The sequence below is a fragment of the Rutidosis leptorrhynchoides genome, chromosome 1 (assembly GCF_046630445.1).
Source record: "Rutidosis leptorrhynchoides isolate AG116_Rl617_1_P2 chromosome 1, CSIRO_AGI_Rlap_v1, whole genome shotgun sequence".
In the NCBI taxonomy this organism is placed as follows: domain Eukaryota; kingdom Viridiplantae; phylum Streptophyta; class Magnoliopsida; order Asterales; family Asteraceae; genus Rutidosis; species Rutidosis leptorrhynchoides.
Genome location: NC_092333.1, coordinates 641,539,721 through 641,560,284, shown reverse-complemented (window position 1 = coordinate 641,560,284; position 20,564 = coordinate 641,539,721). Strand labels below are relative to the sequence as shown.

At 34.1% G+C, this 20,564-nt stretch overlaps 1 pseudogene; it reads left to right on the top strand.

Annotated features, from left to right (window-relative positions):
* The first annotated feature begins 9,309 nt into the window (after positions 1–9,309).
* Positions 9,310–17,172, top strand: LOC139849369 (protein SEMI-ROLLED LEAF 2-like; annotated as a pseudogene).
* The last annotated feature ends 3,392 nt before the right edge of the window (positions 17,173–20,564 follow it).

Here is a 20,564-nt window from a genome sequence, read left to right as displayed (position 1 = left end):
ACAATCCAACCCCGTACATTTTGGGTCACTACAACATTACATCAATAAGCAACTTAATATCATCTTGATACTAACTCTTTTGATCATCTTTAGAGCACCTAAGGTATGGCATCACTATTGGAGCTTGCTAGCTCTGTTGCACATAAGATACGCAAACATACGTAATCACATATTGAGCACTTATATGTTAGCTTATGTGTAAACCATATGTACTGAAAAACAATATAACAATTATGTTAGCTTACAAATATGTAGATAGCTACAATTTGAACCAAGTAATACATGTATTAGGCTCACATATATGGTGTAGCGACCCGACTTTTTCGACTTATATTTATACTTATACTTTCTCGAATCTACGTATACGTGCGTACTGAGCTGGATAATATTCTGGAGTCATTATCCATACTAATTACTTTCGTCAATACTTTACAACGTGTCATTAAGTGATTAATTAATTAACTTGATCCTTGAATGCTTTTACGACCGTTAGTGTCACTAGTCGTCTAGAACGAACTACGTACTTGGTACACGTTAACCTTTGGTCATAATGGGAATATTATGACACCTTAATTCTAATTGTTATTTCTTAATGACAATTACTTAGTTCGTCATTTGCTTAATTACGTTTAGTGAATTGGTAATTACTTGGGCTTATCTTAATTGGACTAGGATTATCAGGGCCCACCCTACTCTAGTTAATGGGTTAATTAATAAGCCCATCTTAATAAGTTAATGAACCCATTAAGCTTAAGATAGTCCAGTAAGACATAAGACAAAAGTGCATGCATGCATGCTTGTACCACCCTTACACATTTTGGCACCATGCACCATGCCATCCAACATCACCACCTCACTTTTGTACCACCATGGACCACCACCTCCCCTACCCTCCAAACCGTCGGTTTTGTGTCCCCCACCATCACCGCCATTTTGTTGTCTTGTTTTGTGATTACTTGCCTATAAATACAATACCCCTCCATTCACTAATTCATTTTGCACTTACACTCTTCTCTCTAGTTTCTCACTCTAACTTCTCTCTAGTTTTGCAAGCTTTTCTTCTTTCTTTCTTCATCATCATCCACGAAATTCATCATCATCATTATTGTTTTAAGATCAAGTTTTATAACTTGTATCTTCTTTATATCTTGTTGCTTCAAACTCTTGTTTGAAGATTATGCAAGAACATAAAGGATTCAAGCTCTTTAGCTTTGAATCTTTCTTTACTTGTTTAAATTACTTTACTTTTGTTAAAAGATCAAAACTTGTGTTTATGATCTTCATAAAACTTGTAGATCTAGTTTTATGCTTTAAGGATCTACAAGAACATTAGAGATCCAAGCTTTCTAGCTTAGGGTTTTACCATTTTGTTTAGATCTAAGCTTTTTAGCTTTGGTTTCATCACCTTTACTAGATCTAAGCTCTCTTATGGTCTCATATATCTTGTTTAGATCTAAGCTTTCTAGCTTATGGTCTCATTAATCTTGTAAGAATCCAAGCTTTCTAGCTTAGGGTTTCATAATACTTGAAATCTAAGTTTTATTGTAGATCTCATTTACTTGTAATCTTTTTATGATTTTTTATGGTGATAAAAATCAAGTCTTTATCATCTACATGTGATAAAGGCACATAAACTTATATAAAGATGATACGAAACAATGCTTAATGCTAAGAATGTAACTTTGGTTCATCGTATAGCATGAAACTCTTAAAGAGTTGGTTTTCTTTTCATTTAATGTTAATAAGTGTGTTGATGGTTAAAGCTTGACCAAAATGATGCAAAAGTATCTAGAGTTGTATGCTTGAAGCTTAAATGCATCAAGGATGAGAACCATGATAAGCACCGTGAGTTAAGAAACCCACCGGAGCACCAACTACTGTATTTTTCGGATCTGAACCAGTACCTGGTATTTCCGGAAAATTGATTTTCAAAAAGTTTAGTTTTTGTAAATAACTTTTTGTTTAAGACTCGCCTAAATTCGATATACGGTTTAGGAGTTATGGTCAAAAGAAACTTACTACTACCTTGTAACGACGTGCTGAAATTTCTGACCTGTTCTCGCTCGGACTGTCGCCACGGATTGAAAACTTTGAGTTCAGATCTGGAAATTTGGCAGTGGCTAAAGGACTGACAAACGGAACCTTCGCCACTGACTACTCGTCAATTGAGTTTGTATAGAGGGCACAACGGCTGTCCTAAGTCAGCCCTCTAAACCAGTCTTTACTTTTGTTAAACGACTTTTCTTTTGATGATTGATGATGATGATGATGATGTCACTCTACTTACTTTAAACTTCATACGAAACTTATCTAGACACGATTACTGACTTAGCAACTTGACGAGGGCTCGTTGGATCGACCACCTTACTTGCTTACGTTTACGCACTCTTTACTATACTGAGCATTCACTGTGAGTTATAGCTCCATTCTTACTTTAACTATTTTTGGGACTGAGAATACATGCGCTTTTTATGTTTTACATACTAGACACGAGTACTTTAACTATATATATGTGTGGGTGACATAACGACACAAATTTTCCCCATAGCTCGGTAACGTTTAACTATTGGTTTATGAACCGGTAGACGCGAATCTTAGATATGGATCCATAGGTTTTGACATCCCCACTCGGGCTAGTCGCGCTAGCATTCAACGGGTGTTTAATACTTCGTTTATTTTAACGCACTCGCCAAGTTTACGTTTAGGGGGTGATATATATATATATATATATATATATATATATATATATATATATATATATATATATATATATATATATATATATATATATATATATATATATTACTTTGTTAAGTTAGTTACCGAGTGCCCACGGTTAAGCATATACTTTTCAAACTGTTTTGAATTCCAAAATCTCGTGGTCTACATTATTTTATTGTTTACAATAAAACTATAGCTCACTAACATTCGTGTTGACCTTTTTAACATGTTTTATTCTCAGGTAACTAAGACGATTACGCATCCGCTGTACTCTGCATTGTTAGAGATGTCTCTTAATCATGGACTTTTTATTTTGCATTCACTACTTATGTTGTATTCGAACTATGGTTTTCTAATGACCTAAGTGTCACGTACTATTGTTAATGCTTTCTATCCGTAGAAGCACGTTACTTTTGTAAAACATTTGTCGTTGGAAAAACATTATCTTTTCATGAATGCAAAACCTTGTTTTAAAATAGCATATAGTGTTATACCGCGTAAAGGACCTGTTGTTGATGATCCATACCATAGAGGTTTTGGACGGGGCATCACATATGATATATTATAAACATAATGCTCACATATATGGTAGATTATAAACACAATACATAAACATAATGCTCACATATATGGTAGATTATAAACACAATACATAACACTTCCAATCTATTCAGCAATTTAGTTATAGCAAAGCAATAGGGAAATTTAATTGCTCAACTGAAGCACATAGAATAGAATAGCAACACCACCTGCACACATGTGAAAAAATGAATATGAGAACATAAATAAAATATCAAAAAGATTTGTATGCATATGTAAGAGTTAAATATGGTTAAATAACCTTGCAAGATGCCTACTTCTACTGCTGACTTTGTACCATTTAAATGATCAACAACTATCTTTTCTTCTCACCCATATCTGCCGCTTGCTCCTCCGATCTAATTGATACAAACTCAATACAATCTTTAATCTCGATTTGCTTTTCCATCATTATCGGTTTTATCAATCACTTCAATATTCAAGATTTTTAAAAAATATATCCTAACCTACAAAAGAAGATGTCGGTTAAGACATAGAGGTTTCAGGTTGCGCAGGTCAAGTCGGGTAATGGATTTTGGTTCAAACATGTCATTTCTAGCACATGTCTTAATTGAACCAAGCCTGTTGTGACACAATTTTGATCCAGCTGACTAAACCAACCCGCCTACCCATTATGCACCCTTTGAGATTTGAATAATCATTTTACACATAATAGTTTGGTTGTTGTTAAACCTTCAACTATAATCTTTTATAGTGGGTATGTAACATAAGTAACCATCTTTACATCTAATGGATATGTAATTTTACCATATAAGGTCCAAAATACAAAGAGAGATTTCAAATTAATTTTTTATTTATTTAATCATTTTTTTTTTGATAAGGGGCCAGGCCCCGGAAAAATCCATTAGAATATAAGGAAAGAGTACAACTACAACGGGTATACCCGAGGGGATGTTTTTAGTGAACACCCAAAAACACTTTTACAATGGCACCTAAGATTACAAAAACAAAATGACCAAAAACAGGGAGGGTGTGTTAGTGCACATCCCAATTCCAACAACTATACATCAAGTGGCAAATACCAAACAAAATAAGAATATCCCACTACACATTTTACAAAGGCCCATTATCATACATAGGAACATAATAATCTTGTATGTGCATAGATTCCCATGTGTTATCCATAATAATCTCGAGCAGGTGTACTCTAGAAGTCTTTAACAAAAAGCAGTAAGCAAATATTCAATCTCAATCCAGTACTATCTAATAAAATAACATAAAACCTTTGACTTTTTGAAGTTAAACTACTACCCAAGTCACAATTCAGTTAGTTATTGCCATCTTTATAATAAAAACAGTAGGAGTAGTGGCTGTACCATAAACAAATGCAACTTGATAGCTTTGACCCGATGATAAAACATGTGTATATATTGACCCAAACATCATTTTGGATATGAAGGCAGCTCCACCTAAATAATAACATAATAACATACCACCATCAGAAAACTTCACCAAAGTACCCAAACAGCCCCAATTAACATTGTTTATACTCCACGACATCTTCTAGTTCAGAGAAAACTTGACAAGTATATCATCAAGGACCAACTTTGATTCACTTTGACTTTCAGAAGTCAACCTGTCATAGTGTTCATAATTCAAAAGATGCGCAAAATCATCACCCTTTGAACAATTTTGACTATACCCCCAGCTTTGGCCTAAACAGAAATAGTTACACCATTGCCCCATGTATTTAAAGAAAAAATAGGAATAGTAGTACAAATATAAGTTCAATCAGTGTCGTCTTGTCTTTCTTGACTTGTAGCCTTTGTAGATTCCTAGCATGGAGTCTGTTTAGAGCTACCTAGTAGAAAGGTTCACTGATCTCATATGAGAATATGAACACCAAAAGTAACACTCATCATAGTTAACATCCACATTAATCACACAAGACACTGATTTCAAACAATGTTAATTTGAAAATTGTTTATACTCCACGACATCTTCCAGTTCATACTAAAGACCCACACCTAAGGAAAAATGAGGCCTGAGCACTCCACGACACTTGCATTTATCCAAGTAACACTTCTAAATGTTACCCTCCAAGGCAATTCAATTGAATATGAGCACTTGAAGATAAACAACAACTAAAATCAACAAATTTGTAAGTAAATTTGAAAATTGCCAACTACAATAAATGCAACATCAAAAAAGTTATGGCTCACCCGGCGGTTCAACCCATTCCAATATAATAGAAGTGATGCATTGGCATTCTCAGATAAACCCTTAGCTTTTCGGCTTACATAATTTGTGCACCTAAGTATGAGTTACAGTGAATATAATTAAACCTAGAAACTAAGTGTGACTCGTTCTACTTATTGATCTGTATTCAATATATTATAGACAATAATATATTATTCAACTCAAGTCCAGAATTTAAATAATCAATAAACTGATTTTAACTTGTTCAATACATTTTAAGACACTAAACGAGACAGTATACGATCATAGTGATTACCCGAAGCGGCATGACCGTACTCGAATCAAATTAATAGACCAAATCTGACGCCGAAACAGGGTTTGATAAATATACGATGATTATCAAATTGAATTGATGATTAAATATTGAATCTACGAAGATTAATCGATACCTGTGGATCTAGAGTATAGTTTGATTCTCTAAAGGATTCCATTAATGCAAGATACTTCACTGTAGGTGATTAAATAGTAAACATTTATCGATCCAAATGTTTTGGATCAACCTGCAAACCAGAATAATTAATCGATCGAAATAGTGATTCAAATTAAACATTAATCGATCCTCATGTTGTGGATCAAACTGCAAATCGAAATGAATAATCGATCGAAATGTTTGCAAATCGAAAACTGATGTTGTTGTTGGTGTTTTTAATTTACGGTTTGTTTATCTTTGCAACGAATAATTGAATATTGTTTTGCATTTGAAGAATATTTTTTGTTTTAGAGAGGAAATTATGGAGGTATTTTGATTATTGTGTTTGAAGTGAGAAATGTACTCAGGACCCCTATTTTTCTAATTTGCTCCCGTATTTTTTTTTTCAATGAAGGGCATTTTAGTCTCATGAACACTAAACATTGTTGATTATGAGGTCATAATCATCAATTAGCTATTTTAATGGAGTAGATTGTATGGAGGTTTAAGATTGGATGGCTAGGATTAGAGGAATTTTCTGTAGGTGATCTATTTTTGTTTTTGTTATTATATATAGTAGAGAGTAGAGAAGTAGAGAAGTAGAGAAGTACTGATATTATGAAACTTTTTATTGGTACATTGATATCTATAAAATACAAGATCTTTTAATCTTGAATGCATTTGAATGACTTTCGACCCATTTGAAAAGCTTGACCAGTTCAATCCCAATTTATATCTCAAACTTCACCCATTTGAGTATTTGACCAATGGGGACACAATGTTAGACCAAAATTGACCCATTTACCCATAAATGCAACTCTAGTGATGAGATGTGGGTCAAGTAGTAACAGGAGCACATAAATACAATAGATGATATGTTGCAAGTCCTATATAAAAACTTACATACAGGAGCACATAAATACTATATAAACCCAACAACCTTATTTCGTGAAAACACCTAGTAATTTCAAAATTCGCAAAGCAAAATATCATAATTATATAAACATATAGTTTTATATGTGAAATGTCCCGTTCATATTGATTATAAACGTTCCATATTAATTGATTTCGTTGCGAGGTTTTGACCTCTATATGAGTCGTTTTTCAAAGACTGCATTCATTTTTAAAACAACTATAACCTTTATTTTATCAATAAAGGTTTTAAAAACATTACGTAGATTATCAAATAATGATAATCTAAAATATACTGTTTACACACGACCATTACATAATGGTTTACAATAGAAATATATTACATCGACATATATTTCTTGAATGCAGTTTTTACACAATATCATACAAACATGGACTCCAAATCTTGTCCTTATTTTAGTATGCAACAGCGGAAGCTCTTAATATTCACCTGAGAATAAACATGCTTTAAACGTCAACAAAAATGTTGGTGAGTTATAGGTTTAACCTATATATATCAAATCGTAACAATAGACCACAAGATTTCATATTTCAATACATATCCCATACATAGAGATAAAAATCGTTCATATGGTGAACACCTGGTAACCGACATTAACAAGATGCATATATAAGAATATCTCCATCATTTCGGGACACCCTTCGGATATGATATAAATTTCGAAGTACTAAAGCATCCGGTACTTTGGATGAGGTTTGTTAGGCCCAATAGATCTATCTTTAGGATTCGCGTCAATTAGGGTGTCTGTTCCCTAATTCTTAGATTACCAGACTTGATAAAAAGGGGCATATTCGATTTCGATAATTAAATCATAGAATGTAGTTTCACGTACTTGTGTCTATTTTGTAAATCATTTATAAAACCTGCATGTATTCTCATCTCAAAAATATTAGATTTTAAAAGTGGGACTATAACTCACTTTCACAGATATTTCCTTCCTCGAAAATAAGACTTGGCCACGGATCGATTCACGAACCTATACAAATATGTACATATATATCAAAGTATGCTCAAAATATAATTACAACCATTTTTTTTATGTTTTAAAGATTTGAGTGTATTAAGTCAGCTGTCCTCGTTAATAACCTACAACTAGTTGTCCACAGTTAGATGTACAGAAAAATAAATCGATATATATTATCTTGAATCAATCCACGACCCAGTGTATACACGTCTCAGGCTAGATCACAACTCAAAGTATATATATTTTTGGAATCAACCTCAACCCTGTATAGCTAACTCCAACATTACTGCATATAGAGTGTCTATGGTTGTTCCAAATAATATATATACATGGGTCGATATGATATGTCAAAACATTTGCATACGTGTCTATGGTATCCCAAGATTACATAATATATTAGAATACATGTATAATACAATATAAGTTAGCTAGGATATGATTTGTATAGATTTGTTAAACATTTCCCGTAGCTAAAAAGATCAAAAATATCCAATCTCGTTTTACCCATAACTTCTTCATTTTAAATCCGTTTTGAGTGAATCAAATTGCTATGGTTTCATATTGAACTCTAATTTAAGAATCCAAACAGAAAAAGTATAGGTTTATAGTCGGAAATTTAAGTTACATGTCAATTATTAAAGAGGTAGTCATTTCCGTCGAAAGAACGACATCTTGATGACCATTTTGAAAAACATACTTTCACTTTGAGTTTAACCAAGATTTTTGGATATAGTTTCATGTTCATATGAAAAATCATTTTCCCAGAAGAACAACTTTTAAATCAAAGTTTATCATAGTTTTTAATTATCCAAACCAAAACAGCCCCCGGTTTCACTACGACGGCGTATATCCGATTTTATGGTGTTCATCGTGTTTCCAGGTTTTAAATCATTAAGTTAGCATATAATATAGATATAGAACATGTGTTTCACACATAACCCCAGTTCAAATCGACTCTTCCAACAAAAGTGCAGCTGTTTCAGATTAAAGAATTGAAAGACCGTTACCGAAGAGCACGGACCCAATTCAAAGAACGAGTTGAACCAAATGAATCTAACACCTATTCATATCATTGCATTTGTGATAGCACTTGTATCTCTTACACCATTTGTCAACTTGTCCAAATACAAATCTTGTGCATAAAGAAAATTTCCTGGTGATTATTTGGTTCTCTTGTTTTACTCTTCTTCTCTTTGTCACCACGTGATCATAGTACACAGTACACAGTACACTTCACAAATCACAAAACACTAGTATTCCAAATTTGAAATTTCAATTCAAACAAAATTTTCTAAAGAAAAACCCAATTTCACATACCAGATCCGCTTCTCTTCTGGGTCAAAGTAGCAGCTTTCTTATTTTTCTTCTTCTTGTACTAACTATTATTATTATTATTATTCTGGGTTTGCTTCAAAAGTGTTGATCTTGCTTGTTTTTGTAAGTATTACGCTAATTTTTACCGGCTTTATAAAATTTAGGGTTATGGCTAATTTTGTACGGAGTAAGTACTACACTTTACGCTAATTTTTCATAATTGTATTTTGATAGGCAATTTTATACTTATTTTTCCTTCTACATTTTGGTTTTTTGTGGTTGTTGTAAGTTATTAAAGAGGAATGTGTTCATGTAGGGTTTTTAAGGATCTATGTATAACTAGGGTTATGATAAGTGGTAATTGATCTAATTTTGACTAAAATATGATGAAAATTGCACAGGAAAATGGGTGTAATTTCAAGAAAGTCCTGCACTGAGCTCACGTTCAAGGCAACCTGTGAAGAGATACAAGGAATTACTAGCTGAAAATTTTCCTAAATCGCCTGTTAGTACTTTTTACATTATATAATGAATTACATTCTTGTTCAATTTCTATTTCATGAATCATGAATGAAGTCCTTTATTATATTAGAAAGTAAAAAGTAAAGTTATACTTTTGGTGCAGGGTGGTTCTGTCAACGATCGTAAAATTGCGAAATTGTGTGAATATGCTGCTAAAAATCCTTTACGTAGTCCGAAAGTCGGTGACCTTTTCCTTTTGTATCGATTTATTGACATGCAATAACTCGTGTTAGAGAAACTATTGAAATTTTTATGTGTAGATTGCAAAGTATCTTGAGGAACGATGCTACAAGGAGTTGCGGGTAGATCATGTTAAATTGGTCAGTGTTGTCACCAAAGTGTATATTAACTTGATCTGAATGTGTAAAGAGCAAATGTAAGTTTTTTTTTTTTTCATTCAAATAACTTGTATTGAAAGTGTTTATAGAATCTATGCAACTTATTTGTAGTTGAAATAATGCCATTTTCTTGTAACCTAATTTTTAGGGCATATTCTGCTGTTAACTTGCTGAATGTTTCTACTGAACTTTTGGAAGATTCCAAACGAGATACAGTTCAGATAATTGGATGTCAAACACTTACAAGATTCATCTATAGTCAGGTGATTTTTTTCTATAATTTTTGTAATAACAAGATTGTACGATATCCCGTGGATTAGTCAGCCAAAGTTCGGAACCATGGTTATAAAAAAAAATTGATACTTTCATATGCTGTGTAACGTTAGACATGGTTCTCTGCAAGTGGATGCAACTTACACGCACAATCTTGAAAATTTAGTTCCAAAGGTTTGTATGCTAGCCCGTAAACCTAAAGGAGATGATGAAAAAACGCGATTAAGGGCAGCAAGTATGCAATGCCTTTCAAGCATGGTACATGATTAACAAATGGTTCATATGTGATTCAATTTTACAACCCTTTTTTTTTTGTTAAATTTGGTAGACAATGTCCTTTTCTTTGTCTTTAGATAACACATCAAAAATGCAGATTTGGTTTATGACCGAGTTCTCACATATGTTTGATGAATTCAATGAGGTTCGCCAATTTCTGCCATTTGTTATTTGATTTTGGTATTCTTTTTTGTCGCAGATATAATAAATTACATTTGTGATTATATTCAAATTGCTTCGTGTGAACTCCAACAATGCAGATTGTAAATGTCACTTTGAGTAACTATGATTCCACTACGACCCGCAAACAAGACGATGAGCGAGGAGAAGCACATCAAAATTGGGTTGATGAAGTGGTTAGATGTGAAGCACGGAGAGCTATAAATGAATTTGATTTTAGCTACATTCTCGTATAACGACGGGCAAAAAAGAAAGATCTTTCCCTTTTGACTAGGTTATCTTTTTTCCTCCCTTTTTATGAAAATTTTGTACTTCGATAACACATGTGAATATGTTTTTTTTATATAAAGTTGTTTCTTTGCATATGATATAGAGAAGAGAAGAGGTTCAAACACCAAAAATATGGGCTCAAATTTGTATTCAATCTATGGAAGGCACCAACAACCTTGCTGTAAGAATGCTAGCTAAATCTGGAAATTATTCAGTGTCCCATATATGGAACTTGGTAGAGAGAGCTATACCACAGCATCCCATTATTGGTTGGGATGACTTGAGCTCTCTCATTGTTGGTTGTCCACCAACCTTGTGGTTGGTAGCAATATCAAGGTTTTTTCCTACAATATTTACAAACGAAGCTAAGTTTTTTGTAAGAAAACTATTATCGAGGTCGTGAAAACTTCATAGATGGGTGAAGATTATAACCGATGGTATTTGTATTTCAATTTAGGATTAGTATTTTAGGTTTTAAAAAGTATTTTAATTTTTTAATTTTTTCCTTATATTTTGAATGCTTTTCCAAAATTAAGATTAAATTGGGGTTATATATATTGGAAGGTGTTTGCTCTCCCAAACAGATTTGCAGTAACGATTCGTTTTTATTTTAGTTAAAATATGATTTGGTTATATTTTCTTTCAGTGATAGTGTATATGTATTTATTTTACAGTCAACTTCAAAAATGGACTTATTGTTGCAATCATTAATTTGAGAAAGGGGGAATGTCCTTCAGAATTGCATGAAGATGAAAAGAAAAGTCCCTATCACTGAGAGAAAGAAATAGGGCCATAATTTTCATCTTCAGGTAGTCCGGAGGATATTTCCCTTTTCTCAAATTTATGATTGCAACAAGAAGTCCATTTTTGAAATTGACTGTAAAATAAATAAATATAATTATCACTAAAAGAAAATATTACCAAATCATTATTTAACTAAATTAAAAACGAATCCTAACTGCATATCTATTTGGGAGAGCAAAAACTTCCAATATATATAACTCCAAATTAATCTTAGCTTCAAAAAAACCTATTCAAAATATAAGAAAAAAGTTAAGAGATTAAAATACTTTTTAAAACCTAAAATATTAATCCTAAATTGAAATACACATACCACCGGCTATCAATTTCACCCATTTATGAAGCTTCCATGATCTTGATAATAGTTTTTTTTACAAAAAAACTTAGCTTTAGCTGTAATCATTCCAGGGAAAAACCTTGATATTGCTACCAACCACAAGGTATGGTGGACAACCAACATTGAAAGAGGTGGGGTCATCTCAACCAATAGTGGGCTGCTGCGGTATAGTTCTCTCTACCAAGTCCCATATATGAGACACTGAATAATTTCTGAATCCAACTAACATTCTTACAGCAAGGTTGTTGGAGGCTTCCCTAGGTTTATGGATTCCTCCTAGTGGGTTAGGGTTGATTGTTTTATCCGATATGGCGTGCTTTGTAGAGAGTACAGGTACTTTATTCTTCTATTTCTATCTTGGTTATCTTTATTTTTTTTTGGGTAAAGGGTAATAAATACCCGGTGAAGAATGAATTAATGAATGAAAAACGTTACAATGCAGAACAAAAAAAACGGCTTTGAGACATGCCTCACAAGCCAACGAGCCACAAGAAACGACCAAACAAACACACTACATCAAAAAAGCAGCCTAAATCGATGCAGCCAACAAACGAAAACACGACCCATTACGGCACCTTCCAAGTGTCTTTCTTGGTTATCTTTATTTTTATATGCTATTCGCAGTATTTTTAAGTACTAAATTTTCTTGTGTTGTGATTTCGGAAAACAAGCCGTTGATATCAGCTTCAATTGTTCACCATTTGGATCACCAAAATGTTTCACGTGATCCTGAATTGAAGTCATACATCATACAGTAAAACATATCGGATACGTGAGTGATCTCTGCTGGCATCTGAGGTAAAGCCTTCAAGCAACCGTGGAATCAGTTGGAGAACGTGGTTTTTGCTTGAATATGTTACTTCAAAGGCGTATGTCTATTTTCCAACAACTTTATATATTATTTCATTCGGATTATGAACTTTTGATCCGAGCTTTATTTGTCTTTGCTAGATTGCTGATGCACCTCCCCTTTTTGACGTAATGTCTACAACACTTGAAAACTTGCCTTCTAGTAGAATAGTTTAATTATTCTTGCCAACATGATCGTCATGCATCTGTTTCATCAAATACACATCAGGTATATGTATATCCATCACCTAATTATCATTTTTTTTCTATTTTCAAATGAAATGTGTAAATTATTTAACTTTCGTGTACCAGGCGTTTCCAGAGGGTCGTTTTCTTCAAATTTTGAAATTAAAGCTACATTCAGAAGTTGAAATGCGTTTCAGTGGACATCAAATCTTTTCTGTTCTTCTCATTCCAAGCTCTAATCATTTGAGACTTGATGCACCAAATATTACAAGGAGATGGAGTTCTGTTAGTGCATCCGTGTTCGCGTTGGTTACATCGTTACTCGATAAGCTTAGGAGAGAAAAAGATGGAACAACTATCGAAAAAAGTGAAATCTGTATTCAGGATGGTTTCTCGGAAAAATGAAAACACCGAGGCAGAAAAGAAACATGCGTGGGGCCCGAAGAAATCTTCAAACTTTCTGAAATTAAGTTCCATTACTGCTGGAGAAATTGCATCGTGTAATGCGGTAAGCCCCCTTGTCAGGCTGTCGTCACATTTTGCGTATTTTTGTAGAGGTTACGAACTGGTGGTTTGGGCCGGTTGGATAATGGGTTCGAGTCATAATGGCTGATCTTATTGTTGCAAATTGAAGTGGTCCGGGTTGACTGCTAACATGTCCAAACTAAATTGTTTTAATTAATAATAAGTGTGATATATTGTTACAAAATTCATTTTACTTTAATAATTAACTTCTGTTTAATAATATGATCATGAGGTTCCGTGCGTTGAAAATGCGCTTTGGTGTCTCCTGACCTGGTTGACATGTCACATCTCACTCATTTCCTCTTAAAGTTATTTTTTATTTTGCAACTTCCACTTGAAAGCTGCAACAACTCGACTTGGCACTAGATGACAATTTTTATATTTTTTTTTATAGTATAAAATATTTATTTAATAATTTTGACAGGAATCATCTGATACGTGTGAGGTAGGTTACTGAGATATTAAGGAACTGAAAATAAAGAACAAAAGATATGACTTGGATAAAGTCGCCACCACCAAGCCTGGCAATCTGAATTGAATCGAGGTTAAAGTAATTAAACACCACCAAGATCAATTAGATTGGCGAAAGATGATGTTATTAGTGATAAAGCAGTAGCACCACACTAAGAACAATCAACAATCGACTCCTTTATAGAGTAAACACTCAAAATAAACTTCACAAGCTGTTGTTTATTCAAAAAAAAAACTAAACTGATGAGCAATTACAACTTGGGAGCCCTTATATAAGGCTGGAAACTATTAGATTTCCCACAACAAACATTTAAAACTTGCTTGGGAAAATACAGGAATATGAAAAAAACTAAAGAAGTACTTTAATAGATAATTAAGACTCATTAATATGGTTCATTGACTGTGGACCTGTTGGGTTGCCATGAGGTCAGATTCTTCCCCGGGAGATTTAAACCCAAATATTGCCTTAATATCAAGATCTGGCATGTTGCAAGTCTGGGTCAACAATGCCCCATTGTAAGTCTGGCTTAACAAACGAGCCTGATCAAGTTTAGTTGCAGACTCAGATGCACCCGCATCATCATCTGTAATGAAGTTTAGTGAGGATCAAATAACTAAATTGTTGTCTGCCTTATGGATACAAGCCAATCTTCCTGATAACAATGTTCCAAATATTGAAGCTTTAGCTTATTCTTTCTTCCTAACACTCATTTCTATGTGTCTTAGGGTGAGCATATGGCATGCATCTTTTATTTATTTTCTTTGTATAATACCGTATCTATCTTTAACTTGTCATTGACATTTCTTATTTCTAATGTATATTGTTGCAGAATACTAATGATAATCTTGTAGTTAGCATCTTCCAACTTCCACTGTCACTTTTGAAGATATCATTAGATCATACCAACGGTATGTGAAACTGCATTTTACAACCTTCGAATCTTGTAGTTATGTAACATGTTTTTTTGGTATTGTTCAGGCATGTTATGTTCGGTGCACCGAAGATCGCTTCTTACATTATCAGCAGCGATGCTGATGTTTGCTGCCAAGATGTATCAAATTCCTGATATTATTGGTTTACTTAAACCAGTGTTTAAGCCTGATGTAAGCTAACTCTGTAACCAAATAGTAACATTTATGGGAAATGTAATTTATCCTGATAATTGTTTTCGTTGTAGATCGACAACTACTTCGGAATCAGTGATGAATTTCAAGTTTATGTAAAGTCTCGGGCAGATTTAAAAGAGTATTGTTCTGACCGTGATGGTTTACTACTTGCTAAGTTGCAAAGCAAGTTTTCTAAATCATATGAGAAATTTATTGATATTTTAGTTGTGAAGTTATCTAGTGTAACCAAGGTACTAGTTCTGATGAATCGTTCATCTTTTTAATCATATTAATGGATTAAATGATTGATAAAATATAACTTTATGTGTGTTTTGTCTACTATCATAAGATGGAAGCAGAAGAACTGCTTATACAGTTATTTGAAACGTTCATGCCAGATGATGCAATGTTTGGCCTATAATCGACGCTTAATTTGAATCACTCTCATAGAGTTGCTCATTCGAACGAATCTAATTTTTTTTTAATTGGTAACCTTTTGCAATGTGTCAGATTTCTAAATTCTCTTGTATTTTTAGGATATATATAAATTATAATATAATATAATATAATATAATATAATATAATATCTGCTGTTATTTTTTAGGATTACCCTGCCAATTCATTATTTGAGGATGATGCAAGCAGTGAATCATCTGTTTTGGATCTATCCCGCTTTATTATTAAATCTCCAACGTCAGGTTCCATGTCTCATGCTATCCGGCAACTTTTTGAATCGGTAATTCCTCTAATCACTTGTTCATTAATCTATCCTATAAAGATTGTAAACGATCCTGTTTTATTTGAAGTTTCTGTACTACCTAAATGACATTGGTTGGACATATGGATCAAATTATTCATTTTTATATATTTTTTTTCTCATTAAAAACGAATATTCGTATAGAAACGAGGCCGTTTTCCAAAAGGAAAACTCCCTCGACAGGAAAACAGAAGGACTCGGGGAAAACAGGAAGGCTCGCGCCTAGAAAGTAACCAACTAAACAAAAAACTATAACAATGACCGAAACATAGATGAAATTTTTTACCAACATATTAACCAAACTAAAACCGAAACATAGATGAAAAATACAAGGAACGAAACCAACTGAAGAAACACAAGACGGACCATAACAATCAACCTCGAGGGCCCGCCCTTTTCAATTTTCCAATGACCGTCTCTTTCAATGAGTTTTTTCCGGATCGATTCTCAATCTTTTAAGATAACACGTTAGCGGAACGATCACCCGGTGCGCTCGCCCCGGCCAACCGTGTCATCATATCATCTAAAGCTGCGAAACCCTCTGCGGACATGTTTCCTCTCTCAATTGCTTCTTCCAATTGCTGATGAACTATCATCTCTTCTATCTTGAGGGCCCATAAACAAGTTTTGAATTGCGTCCCCGTACTCCCTGCATGAAAATTGAATGTTTTGTATATTCTACGTCCTATTTTGCCTGGTCAAGATTGTACAAAATGGCTGCAATTTTGGGTTGTAGGCAATAGAAGCAGCCAGCTGGTCAAGTGGCTGAAGCATCGGTTTCCACTTCTCCACTTCCATTCAGTGCGATGGCTGGCCAATGTGAAGCACTCGGTACAGATTCAAGGAAAAAGCTCTTCACTTGGCTTTCTCATGCAGATGGCGATGCAAAACTAAAAGACCTGAGTGCCCCTGGTTACCAGAATTTAAATCTCATGAGGGTACTTTTTTGTTCTGACCTTAATTCGTGATCATTGAAGTTGTAGCTTTTATAACTGCTACTCATTGCTTTCTCATGCAAATGACTTGTTTTTATGTAGATTATGGGTGAAGATGAGCCAGTTCTTGCTGGAACGAATGGTTTGAGGCTACCTCCTGCCAGTCCTTTTGATGACTTTTTAAAAGCAACTAGATATGCTTAGAAAAGATGGATCTCTTGTTTGCTGCAAGTAGCGATTCATGTCAGAATTATCAATCAAATGTAAGAATTAACTTGATTGACCCTTTAGGACTTGTAGTTGTCTGTCACTTAACGATATGAACTTCGTATTGCTTGTGAAACTAGGACTCATATTAGGTTTGACTCAGAATATATGTTAGGTATTACATGCAACTTGCCAGGTTTTATGAGCTCACGATCTTGATTTCGATCTCATGTGTTTTCCCCCTCTCCTTCCTCAATAGTATTGTCATTAATCATCTTTTATAGTTTATTGGCTTCACTCTGAGCACTGTAATAAATTTTTATATTTGTTTTGTATTTGATTCAATCATGTTATGATTATGTTTAAAACTCAAATCCCACAAAGGATATATGAAAAACCGAAATTTGTATATGCAGTTCGTGACAATTCACATATCACTAATTCACTGACCGTTTTAATGTAATGTACCATCTGACTTGTATGTTTGTTTGTACAAGTTGACACTCTTGAGTCTTGAACCTCGTGTTCTTACATTCCTTGGTTTACCATGTTATCAGTGATCAAGGTCACATATATGTTGCATTTGCATCAATCTTGGCCTGATTTTTTCAAAGTGTCTACTCATGTTAATTAGATATATAGATCCTTTCAGTTCAAGTTTTATAGTTGTAACTTGGGTATGTCTACGTTATCTAAAAAAGGCCATTTTATCGAACGCCACATAATTTGTTTCTTCAATCCTGGTAACAAGATGGGAAGTTAAGACAAATATTTAGTCACACTCACACACCTTTACCTACCTGCGCATATATGTATATGTTTTAAGTTTATAGCATCAGCATAACGTCTAGTCATCAATCATTTCGTATGACCAAGAGGATTGTTGAAAGCTTGGAAATCAGTCAATAGAACAAACCTAAAAACCACGATCAATGTTCACCGACTCTATGGACTTACGCGAGATAACAACAGATGACATCATCATCATCATCAGGATAGAAAATGGGGAGAACATCAAATCCTTGAAGAACATTAGGGTCCACCAGGGTAAAGAAAAGTAAGGGTGCCAAGGGCGCTCCTTAGCATAAAGATGGCACCAGGCGCCATGTATTTAGCCAAATGTTTGATAACTTTTAACTTTGTCATCAATATCTATCCCAGCAAGGAAATACTGATTTAGCCACTTCGATAACTCTATAAGTGTAGATTGTGAACTGCAGAATCTTGAAGCTATCGTGGTCCCACATATTCTTGATTTTCATGTTTATGCTAACAGCATCAGGTTTTAAAATTCATCTACTCCATATGAAACTAAAATAGTGTAAATGTGTTGGCCATCAATAGGGTCAAATTGGCTAATACATACAAGAAATTAATCAGTGTGTAAATCCTATTGATGGCCAACACATAAAATAGTCATGGTTGGCTATGGGGTCTATCTTTAAACATGACTATCTTTGGCTAATACATAAAATAGTGATGGTTGCCTATAGAGTGTAAATCCTTTGGCAGTTTGGCACTCTACAACAAACAAGGAAACCAAAACTAGTCAAATGAGTCAAAGCACGTAGGGATTGAACGGGTCAGATCGATCAGGTTGCTGTGACATGCAATCTTTTTCTGTAGTTTTTAATTACACATTTTGTGTTTCAGTTTTTCGTTTCGTGTTTCAGTTTTGGGTTTTGCGTATCAGTATTTAGATTTGCGTTAAAATTTTTCATTTCGCGTAAACATATAAAATAAATAACAAATGTAAAACGTAAACGTAATATTAATAATGATCACCACCTCGCTTCTAGCCGAGTGGTATCCCCATTCATTGTGTTTGGGGCTACGGTTGAGGTCATGAGTTCGAGCCTCGCTCAGCTCACCCTCTTAATTAATCTGCTTGAAATATGGAGCTCCAGGTTGACCTTAAGGGGGGTGTTCTCCCGGATCTATTCAGCATTCAAACCGGGTGTGCCTGTCCCTTGGGATGGTTTAAGGATCGGGTTCTGCAATGCGATTCGGGTTTCCTCCCTGTTGAAATATTAATGTATTTCTAGAGTAATCTAGAATTAACTAATTGTATTTAGTAGATATTTATTAGAATTAACTAGAACTAGTAGTAGATATTTTTAAAGTAATTACTAGAAGTTGCTACATGAACTAGTAGTAGCTAGAAGCTTCATGATCGACTCATTGGAGTCTATAAATAGCCAAGAGCCTTGCAAAATCTATGTACAAAAACACAACAAAATTTCAAGAAATAAAAACCATTCCTTTCTAAACACTAACACTAAGTCTTCATATTCTTTAAAACATCCCCTCACTTACAACAACAATTCAACTACTCAATAAACAATCCTAACTAAAACTAATCAATCACATTCAACTAAATCAAAACACTACAACTAATTCTAACAAGTGGTATCAAGAGCCGTGTTGGGCGTTGTTCGAATACACCATGACTACCGTCGGTGCGTACAATATTCCCGTCCCCATCTTTGATGGTGATAACTATGATTTTTGGAGTATCCGAATGAAGACATATTTCCAAGCACAAAGCTTGTGGGATATTGTCGAAGTCGGGTTTACAACTCCAAAAGACGTCGAAACTCTGTCCGCAGAAGAACAAGAAAAATACAACAAAAATGTTGTAAGAAATGCTGCTGCTCTAGGCTACATTCAACAAGCCTTGACACCGTCTATCTTTCCACGAATCATGGGAGCTACGACAGCCAAAGAGGCGTGGAAGATCCTTCAAGAAGAATTTCAAGGAAATGCCAAGGTGAGATCTGTAAAACTACTAACTCTAAGACGAGATTTTGAAAATTTAAATATGAAAGAGACTGAGACCGTTAAAGATTACTATTCTAGAATCAAAGAAATAGTAAATCAAATGAGAGCCTATGGAGATAATATAACTGATAAAAGGATCGTAGAAAAGATACTTATCAGTATGACCGAAAAATACGATCATGTCATTACTGCTATCGAAGAGTCAAAAGACATTGAGACTCTGTCGGTACCAGAATTAATTGGCTCTCTTGAAGCATATGAGGCTAGATTGAGTCGGCGTAGTGAAAACTCACTAGAAAGTGCCTTTCAGTCTAAACTCAAAATAAGGTCTCAGAAATCTAATAATGAGGGGAAAAGAAATCTCGAAGAAAAGTCGAGAGGAGGAGAAAAACCCAGAACCGGGTTTGATCAGAGAAGAAAATACTATCCTCCATGTGGTATCTGCAAAAAGACAAACCACTTGGAGAAAGATTGTTTCCACAAAGGGAAACCACAATGCAATAACTGCAAAAGATTTGGGCATCTAGAAAAAGATTGCCGTTTAAAACAAAATCATCGAGCTAACTTCACGGAAGAAAGTGAAGATATTCCGGAGAACAAAAATCAGC